Raw genomic sequence first — 14,022 nt, forward strand, 5'->3', positions numbered from 1 at the left:
CATAAGCTTATTTGAAGTAAATTATTTACAAGTAATTCTAATAGTGTTGATTCATGATAATGGATCACCGAACACTATGCAATTATTTTTATAAAACAAATTTAAGAAACATGTTAAGATTATTAGTCTCTTACGATGCCAGACTGAGGAATATATCTGAATGTTGACCAATAATAATATCAACAGAATTTGACCCCATTACTATCAGTAAAGACCTAAGTATTATTTATGTAAGAAAGCAATTTTATGAAAAGCACATGGCAAATTATATGTCACAATAAAAAAGTTAATTGTAACAACACAGTATGAAATGGTAAACTTCCTAATTTCACTTATTTCTAAATATTTTCACTCTGAGATTTAAAAAAAATTTGCAGTTATTTGCTTTGGACTCATTATGCTTGGAGAATGGGGCTTTTAGATAATTACTTATTTATCATCATTTCCAAAGAGATTGGCAAAATACTATGAGGAGAGTTTTATGTAGGCTCCTTCCAGCTTCTATTTTTAGGGAAATATTCTGGAAAGAGAAACTTTAGGAAGAAGGAACTAGAATTTCAGCATATATGAAAAGGAATAACAAGAAATGATGCAAGGCCTAAGGATATTAGACAATAAATAATTGTCACATTAATTCAAAGACAAAAGTTTTTTCAGAGGTTTTTGGCAGACTTGAAAGTGAAGAAGCAGTTGATTGTTGGAATTGGCAGATGACGAAAAAGAAGAAACTTGGAGATTCAATGAAAGCAATACTGTTTCAGAAATATACTCATTTTTTTAAAGCTCAAGAAAGTGCTTGAGGGAAGACTGCATAATTTCCATTGTGAATTTTAAGAGCCATTTTAGAAAGTCTACCAAAGAAAATCTTCAAGAATGCTGAAATTAGGGTCATTACCCACTGTGATAACCATATATATATATTCTGAAAATATATATTTATCAATAGATACTCCTAGACTCCACATATTATTTAGAACATTAAATTTATGGTGGCCTTGGGTTCTCTAGTAGCATTCCAGTTGTCTGTGTTAATGATATGATTCTTTGATTAAGTATATGAAGAACCTTATGCCTTTGATATAAGCATTTAGCTACTTTTTATTTTTCCCACCTTTATTGAGATATAGTTGACATATAATGTGTAATTTTAAGGTGTACAACATGATGACTTGATACACATATATATTGTGAAATTAGCTCCTTTTTAGAGAGCTTTGAATTTGACAAAGATATAAGAAATTTAAAAAATTTTTTCTGTAGAATAAATGACTCATAAAATGTGACTACCAAATTATGACACAGTCCATAAGTAAATTATGTTTAATAGTTTGTCCTTTTACATTAATTGGTCACTTTGATGACATTAAAGTTAACCACACTTGATTTCTATTTAATAATATATGTTTGGTCTAGGATTTGATTTTACCCTGCTTACATGCTAATAAGTAGCCTGCTAGTGTGTCATAGATGGTGTGAGAAGAAATGAGACTCTTGGGTCAGAAACAAAGGACTTCATTACTTGTGTCACATTATTATTATTATTCTACCTCCTCTATAGGCTTTTCCAGTATACTTTTCTGTATTATTTTTAATGCTTACTTTGGAGATTAAGCTATACATCTTCAGGTAATTCCAATACATATTATCTGTAAATTTACTTTAAGGAATACTAACCTAGAGGGCTGAAATTGTCTCTGTTAGTTATTCCTTTGAGGTAAGAAGTTAACACTAGAAGAAGTGCCTAGTAAAACATAGCTTTGATTTTTGGAAGTAGTGATGCTTATCTAAAAATAAGACTCAGTAACCATCTATCAGTTATATGTACCATTTTCCAATCTCCAAGGACCCTGTACTATATGGAAGTTTGATGGGACTAGAATTTGGGGCTGTTGCAGTAGTAGTGTCACAGTCAGAGAGGAGCATGAAAAGTAGTGAATACTTGAAAAAGGAGTATAAAAAATAATGGATTAGGAGAATATCTCCATATGGTCCAATGCCAACCATGGCCAATATACATATTATAGGCCAATTTTGGAACTAGTATTTATTAGATGGGACATTTCAAGGAGCCTACATACACATAGATACTTAACAACTAGTTTTGTTTTCCAGAAGCAGTAAATTTTCCTCTCAGTCTTTCCCCTTACACTTGCTTCATGCATCAGCATTCTTTTCTCTTCATGCCTGAGATCCCCCAGGACATAACTTTGTCCACAATTGGCAAAAATCAAGACCTTCAAAAATTCAAAAATACCGCGTTAAGCATCACAAAGCAAGCTACTTTTTGGCTGTTTCTCTAAAGGTCACATAATGCTTTGTGTTTTCTACATGATATGGCATGACAGAACAAAGTACTTATCTTTTGTACTTGTCAGCATTGTTATATCAACTTCAAATGATGAAATGCTTCTGAGTACGCTGTTGCTTTTTTCCTTTGGGGGCTTACACTGATTTCTTTAAAGTATTATGTGCATCAAATAAATGATTCATTTATTATCTGTGACACCTGAAGTTTGCTAAAAAAAGTATCTAGACATCATTTCGAAACTGCATTTGGATGCTATTTGCTTTTGAAGTGATAAACTGTAGTTCATTTGGACTTTGTCTTCAAGTTATCATTTTTACTTAACATCGGTATTTTGCAGTAGGAGAAGAGGTCATACACTCACTGGATGTTATCAGGACAAAGTTTAGACTGTCAGGAAATAAATGTTAATGTTTAATATGTTTAATTGAATAGTTTTTATTAAAAACTTGAGGCAAAATCATATTTTGATTCGGTAATACAAGATGACATAACTTGTATTAGTTAGGGTAATACCGGCTGATAGAACATAAAACCCTTATGCAATAGTGGCTTAACTCAATAGGGTTTATTTCCCTTGGCATAACAATTCAATGAAGATGTTTCTGGTTGAACTTCGGTGTAGGGTCCTACTATCTTCATATGGTTGTCAGTGTGGCCTGGTTGATGTCTGCAGCCAGATGGGGGAAAATAGAATGGAAGGTTGCATGTGGAAAGTTTCTATGAGCCAAACCTGAAAGTGGCATACACTATTTTTGCCCATATTCTCTTGGCTAGGATTTAATTCATTGACATACCCAACTCCAAGGGAAATATGTTCAAGCTGTGTGCCTAGAAGTGGCTTTGGTAAACAGCCAGCAGCCTCTGCTCTAGAAACCTTAATTGGGGAGATTCTCTGTTATGGTGGAGAGAGATTTAAATTCGAGGTCAGTCAGCCTTAAGATAAAATGTAGCTTAGCCAGTTATAAGCTATGAAACCCTGGGAAAATTATTAATCTTCTATTTGCCAGAGTATACTGAACCATAGAATAGGGAAATAACACCTACTGCACAGGATTGTTTTTTATTTACTTATTTATTTATTTATTTATTTATTTATTTATTTATGGCTGTGTTGGGTCTTCATTTCTGTGCGAGGGCTTTCTCTAGTTGTGGCAAGCGGGGGCCACTCTTCATCGCGGTGCGTGGGCCTCTGACTATCGCGGGCTCTCTTGTTGCAGAGCACAGGCTCCAGACGCGCAAGCTCAGTAATTATGGCTCACGGGGCTTAGTTGCTCCGCGGCATGTGGGATCCTCCCAGACCAGGGCTCGAACCCGTGTCCCCTGCATTGGCAGGCAGACTCTCAACCACTGCGCCACCAGGGAAGCCCAGGATTGTTAAAGATTAAATGATATAATGTGTATAAAGTGCTTAGCACGATGCAAGGAACATTAGAAACACTTGAAAATGATAGTTTTAATTTTTATTGTTAAGTTATATATTCTATGATGGTCTATAATAAATATGATTTCATTGAATATTAGCTTAGTTCAATACCAAAGTAATTTTTAAAAAGGAATTATTTTATGTATAAAACATAGCAGTCCAAGAAAATTGTGCATTTTAGCAGCTGTCCAAAGCAAATGAATATGTAAATATTTATGCAGCAGAACTAAATTTGGGGGCAGATAGGACACAAACTCAACGTTTACTTGGTTTTCTTTTCAGGCAGTAGATGCTAACTTTGAAGGTTTTTAACTGAATAAATTTGCTTCTTGGTTGAATTTGATAAGGAAGGAAATTAAAAACCTTTAGGGTAATTAGAAGAGTAAAATTATATATAGCCTTAGTCCATTTGGGCTGCTAAAACAGAATATCAAAGACTGGGTGGCTTAAACAACAAACTTTATTTCTCTTAGTTCTAGAGGCTGGAAAGTCCAAGATCAAGGTGCCAGCAGATATTGTGTCTGCTGAGAGCCCACTCACTGGTTCATAAATGGCCATCTTCTCCTTATGTCTTCACACGGCAGAAGAGGTGAGGGAGCTCTCTGGGGTCTCTTTTATAAGGGATTAATCCCATTCATGAGGAATTCACCCTCATGACCTAATCATCACTTATCAAAGGACCTATCATCACACTGAGGGTTAGGTTTCAACCTACACAACACAAACATACAATCTATAGGAAGTGTGTATGTATACGTGTAACTATATCTATATTCATATCTGTCTATATATCTTCTATCTGTCTCTCTAAAGAGACTATCATTTCTCTAATATGTATCCTATGATAACGTATCTCATGTAATTTTAATATTTTTGTATCTTGCTTATTCAAATCATTTAAAATCTAATATAATTACAGTTATATATTCATAAAGAAGAAAAATGTGCTGCATACTTTAATGTCATGGGACTTACTGTATAAATAAGCCATGAGAATTCACTTTTAGAAAAAGTACAGCTCTTCTTTAACAGAAATAACATGATTTACCTGCTACTTTTCGTTCTACATAAAAGAATCTAGAGGAGAAAAAATCATATTGAAACTAAACATGAAAGTATAAAACTGTACTTTTAAAAAATTAATAAAATTCATATTTCTTTTCAATTTTCAGAGACCCCAGATCCTTGACTGCATATAGTTCTGGATCATTCATTTATAGTTTTATATTTTAAAAGCTTTCTTCATCTTGATTCATAAAATGATTTCTTGAGTTTCTCTTAGCATTGAAACATAATGACATCTTGTCACCACTAAGTCTTCTGTGAAGAAAAAACAGGACTGAACTTGATCTTTTCTTTGTACTGGGCAGTGAATGTGATAGGGTTTGAGGAGAGTGATTTTTTCAGCTTTAGACCAGAGTAAATATTTCAAGACAGGTATGGTTTCCAGAGTAAAGTCTTACCCTTGTTATAAGTACTTGCATAGTAAATCCAAAATCCTGAAAATACCTTATTTTTTGTGATTGTCAAAGAAGTATGTGATTGGGAGTTCTTTTTCACTTTCATTGCAATTCTGTTTTTCCCTGAATTTGTTAGATAGCTACTGATCTAGTTTGACTTATCAATTGTCTTAAGTAATTTCTGCCTAATCAGTTGATGAGTATTTACGTGGATTGGGGTTTGACCTTGTCTGGAGCATCATCAGTCCACATTCAAATTCAGTTATACATGTTACAGGGCTTACTTCATGCCAGCAAATAGACAAATCACACATCCCCAAGATGTCAAGATAAGTCAACATAGAGGATTTGGGGGGAAGCGTTTTTTAGTGCTAGAATTGACTTTGGAAAAGGGGAATCAATTCACGCTGCTTTCATCTACTTTGTGTCATTAAATGTGTGATTGTATATCTCTGTCCTCTGTAATTGAAGATACTGCTGCTGGTATTATGTGCTATGTAAAAGTGTGTCTACAAAGAGTGTGGTAGCACACTGTCTACACAGTGCAGAAAATCAGGTTACCCTCTTCATAATGTCTATCAATGTTATTTTCAGGGTCTGTTGATATTTATGGATTTCCTCCCTCTTTTCTCATTCAAATAGAATTAACCTTTAAGGAAGGACAAAGTTAGAATATTTCTTCAGTATATATCTGCTATATTCCCAGGATTTTCTAGCCTACTGGACAGTTTCTAAGATTCCAGTTTGCTTTCTTAAACTTACTTTCTTTTCCTCTTTTACCTTCTACTTCCCCTGAAAGTAAATGCATACATAGCATTGCATGAAGAATTAGGGAGCTCTCAGCTCTATAGATAGATTGAACATTTTTTGCAATTTTTTCTAGCTTCTTGGTTCAATGTTTGTTATTCACTGGAGAGCAAATACTTTGTATAGCAAAGGTAGACATTATAAGCCTTCTAAACATGTCTGTGTTGCGTGACAAAAGTTATTGCTCCTCCCTAATCAGCCTGAGAATACATTTTCTTATTGTTCCCTAGAAAGAAATTGGTGAGTCAACAAAATGAAAAAAATAATTAATTAAATTCTAGGACCACTTTTATAATACCCTTATAGTAGTCATTTATATGTTAATATTTTACAATGACTAATTTAATAGACAGATGGTGGTTCATATTACAGTATGAGAGTGGGGCATTTCCTTGGGACAATGATTATCTACCCAGTTTTCAATTAGAGAAGACTGCCAATTACCTGGAGTGGTTTTTATTTTAATTACTGGCTGATTAGGACAGCTAGGTTACCAGCCCAGAGGAAGGAGAACTAAACTGTGTGTGTGAATCCTTATTATGCAAACCCATAAAATAAATAAAGGCCATGCAAAGAAACTTTCGATGAAATGGTAGATAATTTACCTGAGGCAGTCCATATTCTACTCATTTCATCACTAAAAAGTTAGTTTAAAATGTTAAACTGGCTGTTTGTGAACTAGACATTATTTTTCTGTAAGGAAAAATAAATTCAGAGGAAAGGTATTATTTGTTAGCAATCAGTATTCAACATTTTATGTTTAACATAAGATCAGTGTTCAACATTTTATGTTTAACATACCGTGTTTTGAAATGGTATTATCTCATTAAGAGAAGTCATTTACAGAGTGACCTTTGCTCCCTGAAGTATGGCTGAGACTTGAGGCAGAAAGATCACATGAATAAATTCCTGATTTTCTAGTCTTGTCTATAAAAATCTTCAGATTTTTTACTCAAGCTTCTTTTCTACATCTCCAGCTATCCTCTGAATATTTCTAGTTAAGTGTTTCCCATCATGTTAACTTCAACAAATCTAAACCAATCTTATTTTCTCCCCAAACAAGGTTTGTTCTCAAGATTTTGTGTTCTCGTCTCTGCCAAAGAAACTACTTTTAACATTCCTTCAGACAAGAACAGTTATAGTTATTGATTCTGTGCTACCATCTTCCTTTTTTTTGTCCATCATCCTTTGAAAAATTTCTTAGGCTAGTATCTTTATCTCCATTTGGGCTATCATTCCTATTCAGAGTTTCATAGATTCACAACTAAAGAACTGCAGTAGGCTTTGCTGAGAAAATATTCTCATTTCTCTAAATAACCTTTTGAATAGCAAACACTGGGTTTTTACATAATTCCTTTACTTAAAAACATTTCACTGATTGTTACCTCAAGTAAAGAATATATACACTTTTCTGCTTCAAAGTCTTTGGTAATTTGGTACTGCATAACTGATAGGAGAGGAAGGACCAGTTAGGTAATACCAAATTACTGAAAGGGGCTGATTTAAGTTAATGAATGGATGAAAAAATTTGAGTTGGAGTCTACGAATTCTCCATTTAGACTTAGTCTCATTTTATTTTATTTTGTTTTAAAAAAAGAAGAAAACCAGTATTTAAAGTAAGAGACCGGGGACTTCCCTGGTGGTCCAGTGGTTAAGACTGTGCTCCCGACGCACGGGGCTTGGGTTCAATCCCTGGTCAGGGAACTAGATCCCGCATGCTGCAACTAAAAAAAAGATCCCGAGCGCCACAACTGAAATATCGTGCTCGCAGCAACGAAGATCCCACATGCCGCAATTTAGCACAGCCAAATTAATTAATTAATTTTAAAAAAGAGTGCATGTATAAAAAATAAATAAAAAGTGGTGTTCAAACAGATGTCCCTAATATAGTTAATTTTAAAAGCAAAAGAAAATATTACCTGTGATCTGAAAAAAAGAGTGAAAATGCAAAGTATAGAATTTAAGCAAATTAGGAGAACTGTTTTAGTAGATTGTTTAAACCACATATTTTTTTAATTAACTATAAAGTCAGCATGGAGATGCTGAGCACTTGGTGAGATATGTAAATTGTGTAAAGATTGAGGAAATGAAACCTGTTTCTTAATATATAAAATACTTATTTACCTGTATTTAAAAAGAATGTATTATCAAGGTTACATTAGGACAACATTTTAGCTAATAGTCTCCCATTATAGTATGTATGTTGGGAAGACTTGAAAAATAATGATTGTGAACTATAGTTCATAAAAGTTTTGGGTTGACAGGTACCTCTGTTCAATATATAGGCCAGTGAGTTTTTATCAGGGTCTGGGTTTCTGATACTCTTACCAATTAACAAAGATAATATTTGCAAGTAGTGGTATGATCCATTCAAAATTCAAGAATGACTCTTAAGTTGATTGAGTCTGTATGTGTGTGTGTGTGTGTGTGCACGTGCACACACATATAGGTGCATACATGTGGAGCATAATATACGTGATGTACCTATTTTTTGATCAGGTGCACTGGCAACCAAGTATATTTATTATTTCCCATTTTCAGATTTATCCTCTATTTCTGGTTCTCTGTTCAAAAAATTTTCACCCAACCTAAAATGTTTAAAGTGAAATAACGTGTTCATCAATTTTGTACATAAGTATTTAATATTCTCCATATCCCTATCATAGGCATTGGAATCTTATGCTCCAAGACACCTGTATTCATAGAAACATTAACCTTTTTTTACTACATTCACTTTTTAATGTGTAATTTTAAGTCATATAATTGTAGATTCATAACTTAAATCTCTGGTTGTTATTTTTGTGAGGGAAATCAGTAAAATAAGAAAAGAATCTGTGTAAATTAATAAACAATAAATAGTAATACATATTACATTGTTACATTTGCAGACCATATACTTAACAGGTAAAAACACAATCCAAACTTTCCAGTTATGTACATGTGGGACACTCATCTATATAATTTAAGGGATCTTGATTTTGTAGGAAAGATAATATATTATAGAGCTGATCTTTCCTGAAGGCTATAATTATGTACCAGGGCTAATTTTAGGCATCAGTGGGGCTGTCTCAAGTGCTGTCAGGTGAGCCATAGCACGTGATTAGTCAGGTAGGTTTCTACCATAAGTGCTTATTAACTTAAAAAGTTTAACTATATGCAGCATGAAAACAGATACACTGGTCAACAACATCTAGTAGACCAGATGGTTTGAGATGGATACCATGTGCCTTTAATTAGCTGCTAGTAGGATTGAAAAATGCCCCCATAATAGGCTAATAAAATAGTAGGCTTACAATTTAAGGCAATTTCTTTTTTTCCCCTTGAGGAAGAATGGGTGCTAAAACTTATCAAGTTTAAACTACTCTGACACAAATAAGTGGTTACCACTCACGGAATCTGTTTGCAAACTCTGATTCATGCCACATAGAGAAAAAGGCACATGGGTGAGGGGATGGGGATTTTCTTAACAGTTCTCACATAAAAACAACACTGTTCCTTGTCTTATTTCAGTAAGGTTTTAATGTGGAAAAAATAGGCTTGACCAACATAATAATGTTAAATAAGCATCAGAATAAGTAACTGAGGGAATTAGGATAATCATTTACCATGGGCTAGATCTCCTTCCTTGAAGGTAGTTGAGGTTATTCTGAAGTGCCGTCTGAAATACATTATTTCCCACAGTCCTTTCCATTCTTAATTATCTTTTAAAAATTAATCTAAAGTTAATTTTAATTAATTTTTAATTTCATTAATTTCAACATTTAACCTTCAAATTGAAAAAAAACAACTAAGATTTGCAAGGAGAAAAAATAACAATAATTTTATTAATCACTGGTAGGATTTCATTACAGTTTGGATCAATTTTGAATGCTTTAAATATATATTCTGCTTGAATAATGTTAACAGTAAAACACATATTGTGATTACTTAATAACTTGAACACATTTACTACTTGGGTTCTCCTAAAATGTCTTTACTACAGGAAAACAGAAAAGAAAAACTTTAAAAGGCTTGCTAGACTATTGAAATTCTATGTAAACTGAAATATTATAATTTTTAAAACCAAATCTTTTTTAACCTTGCTTAAAATAATCTCTCCAAAAGAGCAAAATTTGATTACAGCTTATTACCCCCTAGGTTCAAGAAACCTGGCTGCTCATTTGGCAAGTTTGGAAGAAGTATAGCTATTTTAATAAGCCCCAAATAGGTAGGGATGCAACCCATGCATCCAAAGTGTCACAGGAGGTGAAAGGGCTCTAAGCTGGGAGAGAAGAGGCAGAAGGCTTCTTCCCTTTTGTTCTGCAGTGACCACATGACTCAAGCTAGTTACTTTGCTTCTCTAGGAATTTCTCATTCCTCATCTGTAAAAGAGACATTGGGCTAAGTGATGTCTAGGTTCTTTCCAGATCAAAACTTTTTAAAGCCCTAATTCTAAACATTCTCTCCATACATGTATAAAACTGAAAAAAATCATATTTTTATAATCTATGAAAGCTGCAAATGAAACAACTGCATTTTAGCAGGTTTTTTTCTATTAAAATTTTGAAAAGGGAAAGTAGGTATATGATCATTTTAGCATAATTATTTCACTTTTTAACATTAGCATCATCTTTTACTACAAATTAGCTTTATTAAACTGTACCTTTTTTTCTAGTCCCATGACTAGAAAGAAATTTGTCTTTCTTATTTTTAATTTTATTGAGGAATAATCGACAAATATAATTATATATATTTAAAGTGTACAATGTGATTATCTGATATACATTGTACAGTGATTACGAAAATCAAGTTAATTAACACACCCATACCCCACATAGGTAATATAGATAACGTGTGTGTGGTGAGAATGCTTAAGATCTATTCTCAGTAAATTTCGAGCATACCATACAAATTATAGTCAACATGCTGAACATTAGATCCTCAGAACTTACTTTTCTTATATCTGAAAATTTGTACCCTTTGACTTATATCACACCAGTTCCCAGCTCCCAAACCTCTGGCAACCACCATTCTGTTCTCAGTCTCTATGAAATCAGATTTTTTTCCCATTCTGATTCCACATATAAGTGATACCATACAGTATTTGTCCTTTTCTGGCTAATTTCACTTAGCATAATGCCCTCCAGATTTATCCATGTTGTTGGGAATGGCAAGATTTTCTTCTTTTTTATGGGTGAATAAATTTCCATTGTGTGTATATCTGTGTGTGTGTGTGTGTGTGTGTGTGTGTGTAAATTTTCCCTATCCATCCATTGAAGGATATTTAGGCTGTTTCCTTATCTTGGCTATTGTAAAAAATGCTGCAGTGGACATGGGCTTGCAGGTTATCTCTTTGAGATATTGATTTCAATTCCTTTGGATATATACTCAGGAGTGGCCTTGCTTGATCATATGTTAGTTCAATTTTTAAATTTTTTGAGGAACTGCCTTACTGTTTTCCTTAATGGCCGTATCATTTTACATTTCCACAAACAATTTGTAAACTTTCCCTTTTTTCGTGGCGTCAACATTTGTCATCTCTTGTCTTTTGGATGACAGCCATCCTAACAGGTATGAGGTGAGATCTCATTGTGTTTTTTTTTAAAATAATTATTTATTTATTTATTTTTGGCTGCGTTGGGTCTTCGTTGTTGCGTGCAGGCTTTCTCTAGTTGCGGCAAGTGGGGGCTACTCCTCGTTGTGGTGCGCGGGCTTCTCATTGCGTTGGCTTCTCTTGTTGCAGAGCACGGGCTCTAGGCACGTGGGCTTCAGTAGTTGTGGCTCATGGGCTCTAGAGTGCAGGCTCAGTAGTTGTGGCACACGGGCTTAGTTGCTCTGCAGCAGGTAGAATCTTCCCGCGCCAAGGCCCAAACCTGTATCCCCTGCATTGGCAGGAGGATTCTCAACCTCTGTGCCACCAGGGAAGCCCCTCTTTGTTTTGATTTGCATTTCCCTAATGATCAGTGATATTGAGCACCTTTTCATATACCTGTTGGCAGTTTTATGTCTTCTTTGGAAAAATGTCTATTTAGGCGCTTTGCCCATTTTTCAATTGGATTATTTGCTTTTTTGCTTTTGAGTTGTATGAGTTATTTATATGCTTCAGAAATACTTCAGATATACTTATTAGATATATGGTTTGTGAATGTTTTCTCCCATTCTGTGGGTTGTCTTTTTAATTTATTGATTGTTTCCTTTTCTGTGCAGGATCTCTTCAGTTTAAGTAGTCTGATTTACTTATTTTAGCTTTTGTTGCTTGTGCTTTTGGTGTCTTATCTAAGAAATCATTGCCAAGACCAATTTTTTGGTTCTATGTTCAATTTTTTCCCTATTTTTTTTCCTGATTTCAAATTTTATATTTAAGTCCTTAATCCATTTTGAGTTAATTTTTGTGAGTGGTGTTAAGATAGGGGTGCAGTTTCATTCTTTTGCATGTGGATATTCAGTTTTCCCAGCACCATTCATTGAAGAGGCTGTCCTTTCCCCAATGTGTGTACTTGGCACCCTTGTTAAAAATTAATTGACCATATATGCAGGGGATTATGTCTGGGCCCTCTATTCTGTTTCACTGGTCTATGTGCCTGTTTTTATGTCAGCACATATTGCTTTGATTACTATAGTTTTGTAACATAGTTTGAAATTAGGTAGCATGATGCCTTCAGCTTTGTTCTTATTTCTCAAGATTGCTTTTGCTATTTGGGGCCTTTTGTGGTTCCATACAATTTTTTTTTTTTTTTTTTTTTTTTTTGCGGTACGCGGGCCTCTCACTGTTGTGGCCTCTCCCGTTGTGGAGCACAGGTTCAGGACGCGCAGGCTTAGTGGCCATAGCTCACGGGCCCAGCCGCTCCACGGCATGTGGGATCTTCCCGGAGCGGGGCACGAACCCATGTGCCCTGCATCGGCAGGCGGACTCTCAACCACTGCGCCACCAAGGAAGCCCCCCATACAAATTTTAGGAGAGTTTTTAAAACAATTTTGTGAAAAATGCAATTGGAATTTTGATTGGGATTGCACTGAATCTGTAGATCGCTTTAGGTAGTATGGACATTTTCAGAGTATTAATTCTTCCAATCCAAGAACATAGCATATCTTTCTATTTGTGTTTTCTTCAATCTCTCATCAATGTCTTACAGTTTTCAGTGTACAGGTCTTAAATCTTCTTGGTTACATTTATTCCTAAGAATTATTTTAGATGCTATTGTAAATGGGATTGCTTTCTTAATTTCTCTTTCAGATAGTTTGTTACTAGTGTATAAAAACACAAATGTTTTTGTATGTTGATTTTATATCTTACAACTTTACTGTATTTTTTATTTATTAATGTTCTAACGGTTCTTTTGTGGAGTCTTTAGGATTTTCTAGATATGATATATCATCTGTAAATAATGACAATTTTACTTTTTTTCATTCCAGTTTGGATGCCTTTTATCTCTTTATTTTGCCTGATTTCTCTCTCTAGCTAGGGCTTCTAGTACTATGTTGAGTGGGAATTGTCAGAGTAGGCACCCTTGTCTTGTTCCTGATCTTAGAGGAAAAGCTTTCCACCTTTCACTGTTGACTGTGATATTAGCTGTGGATCTTTTATATATGCCGTTTATTATATTGAAGCATTTTCCTTTTATACCCAGGTTTAGAGGTTTTTTTATTATGAAAAGATATTGTGTTTTGTAAAATGCTTTTTCTGCATCTATTGAGATAATCCAATGATTTTTATCTTTAATTCTATTAATATGGTAATGAAATTTATTGATTTGCATATGTAGAATGATCCTTGCATCGCAGGGGTAAGTCCTGTTTGATCATGGTGAATGAGTCTTTTAATGTGGTGTTGAATTCAGTTTGCTAAAGTTTGGTTGAGAATTTTTTTTATCAATATTCGTCAGAGATATTGGTCTACAATTTTCTAATGGTGTCCTTATCTGGCTTTGGTATCAGGGTAACGTTGTCCTCCTAAAATGAGTTTCTGTTCAGTTTTTTGGAAGAGTTTGAGAAGTATTGGCATTCATTCTTCTTTAAATATTTGGTGGAATTCACCAGTTAAACCA

At 34.2% G+C, this 14,022-nt stretch overlaps 1 protein-coding gene across 1 annotated transcript in view; it reads left to right on the top strand.

The window, feature by feature from the left end:
- The window catches only part of ERBB4 (erb-b2 receptor tyrosine kinase 4), a 1,100,940-nt gene that overhangs the window by 27,775 nt on the left and 1,059,143 nt on the right, over positions 1-14,022 (top strand). The gene's annotated exons all lie outside the window — the stretch shown is intronic.

Source organism: Neophocaena asiaeorientalis, unplaced genomic scaffold, assembly GCF_003031525.2.
Source record: "Neophocaena asiaeorientalis asiaeorientalis breed wild unplaced genomic scaffold, Neophocaena_asiaeorientalis_V1.1 scaffold86, whole genome shotgun sequence".
NCBI lineage: Eukaryota > Metazoa > Chordata > Mammalia > Artiodactyla > Phocoenidae > Neophocaena > Neophocaena asiaeorientalis.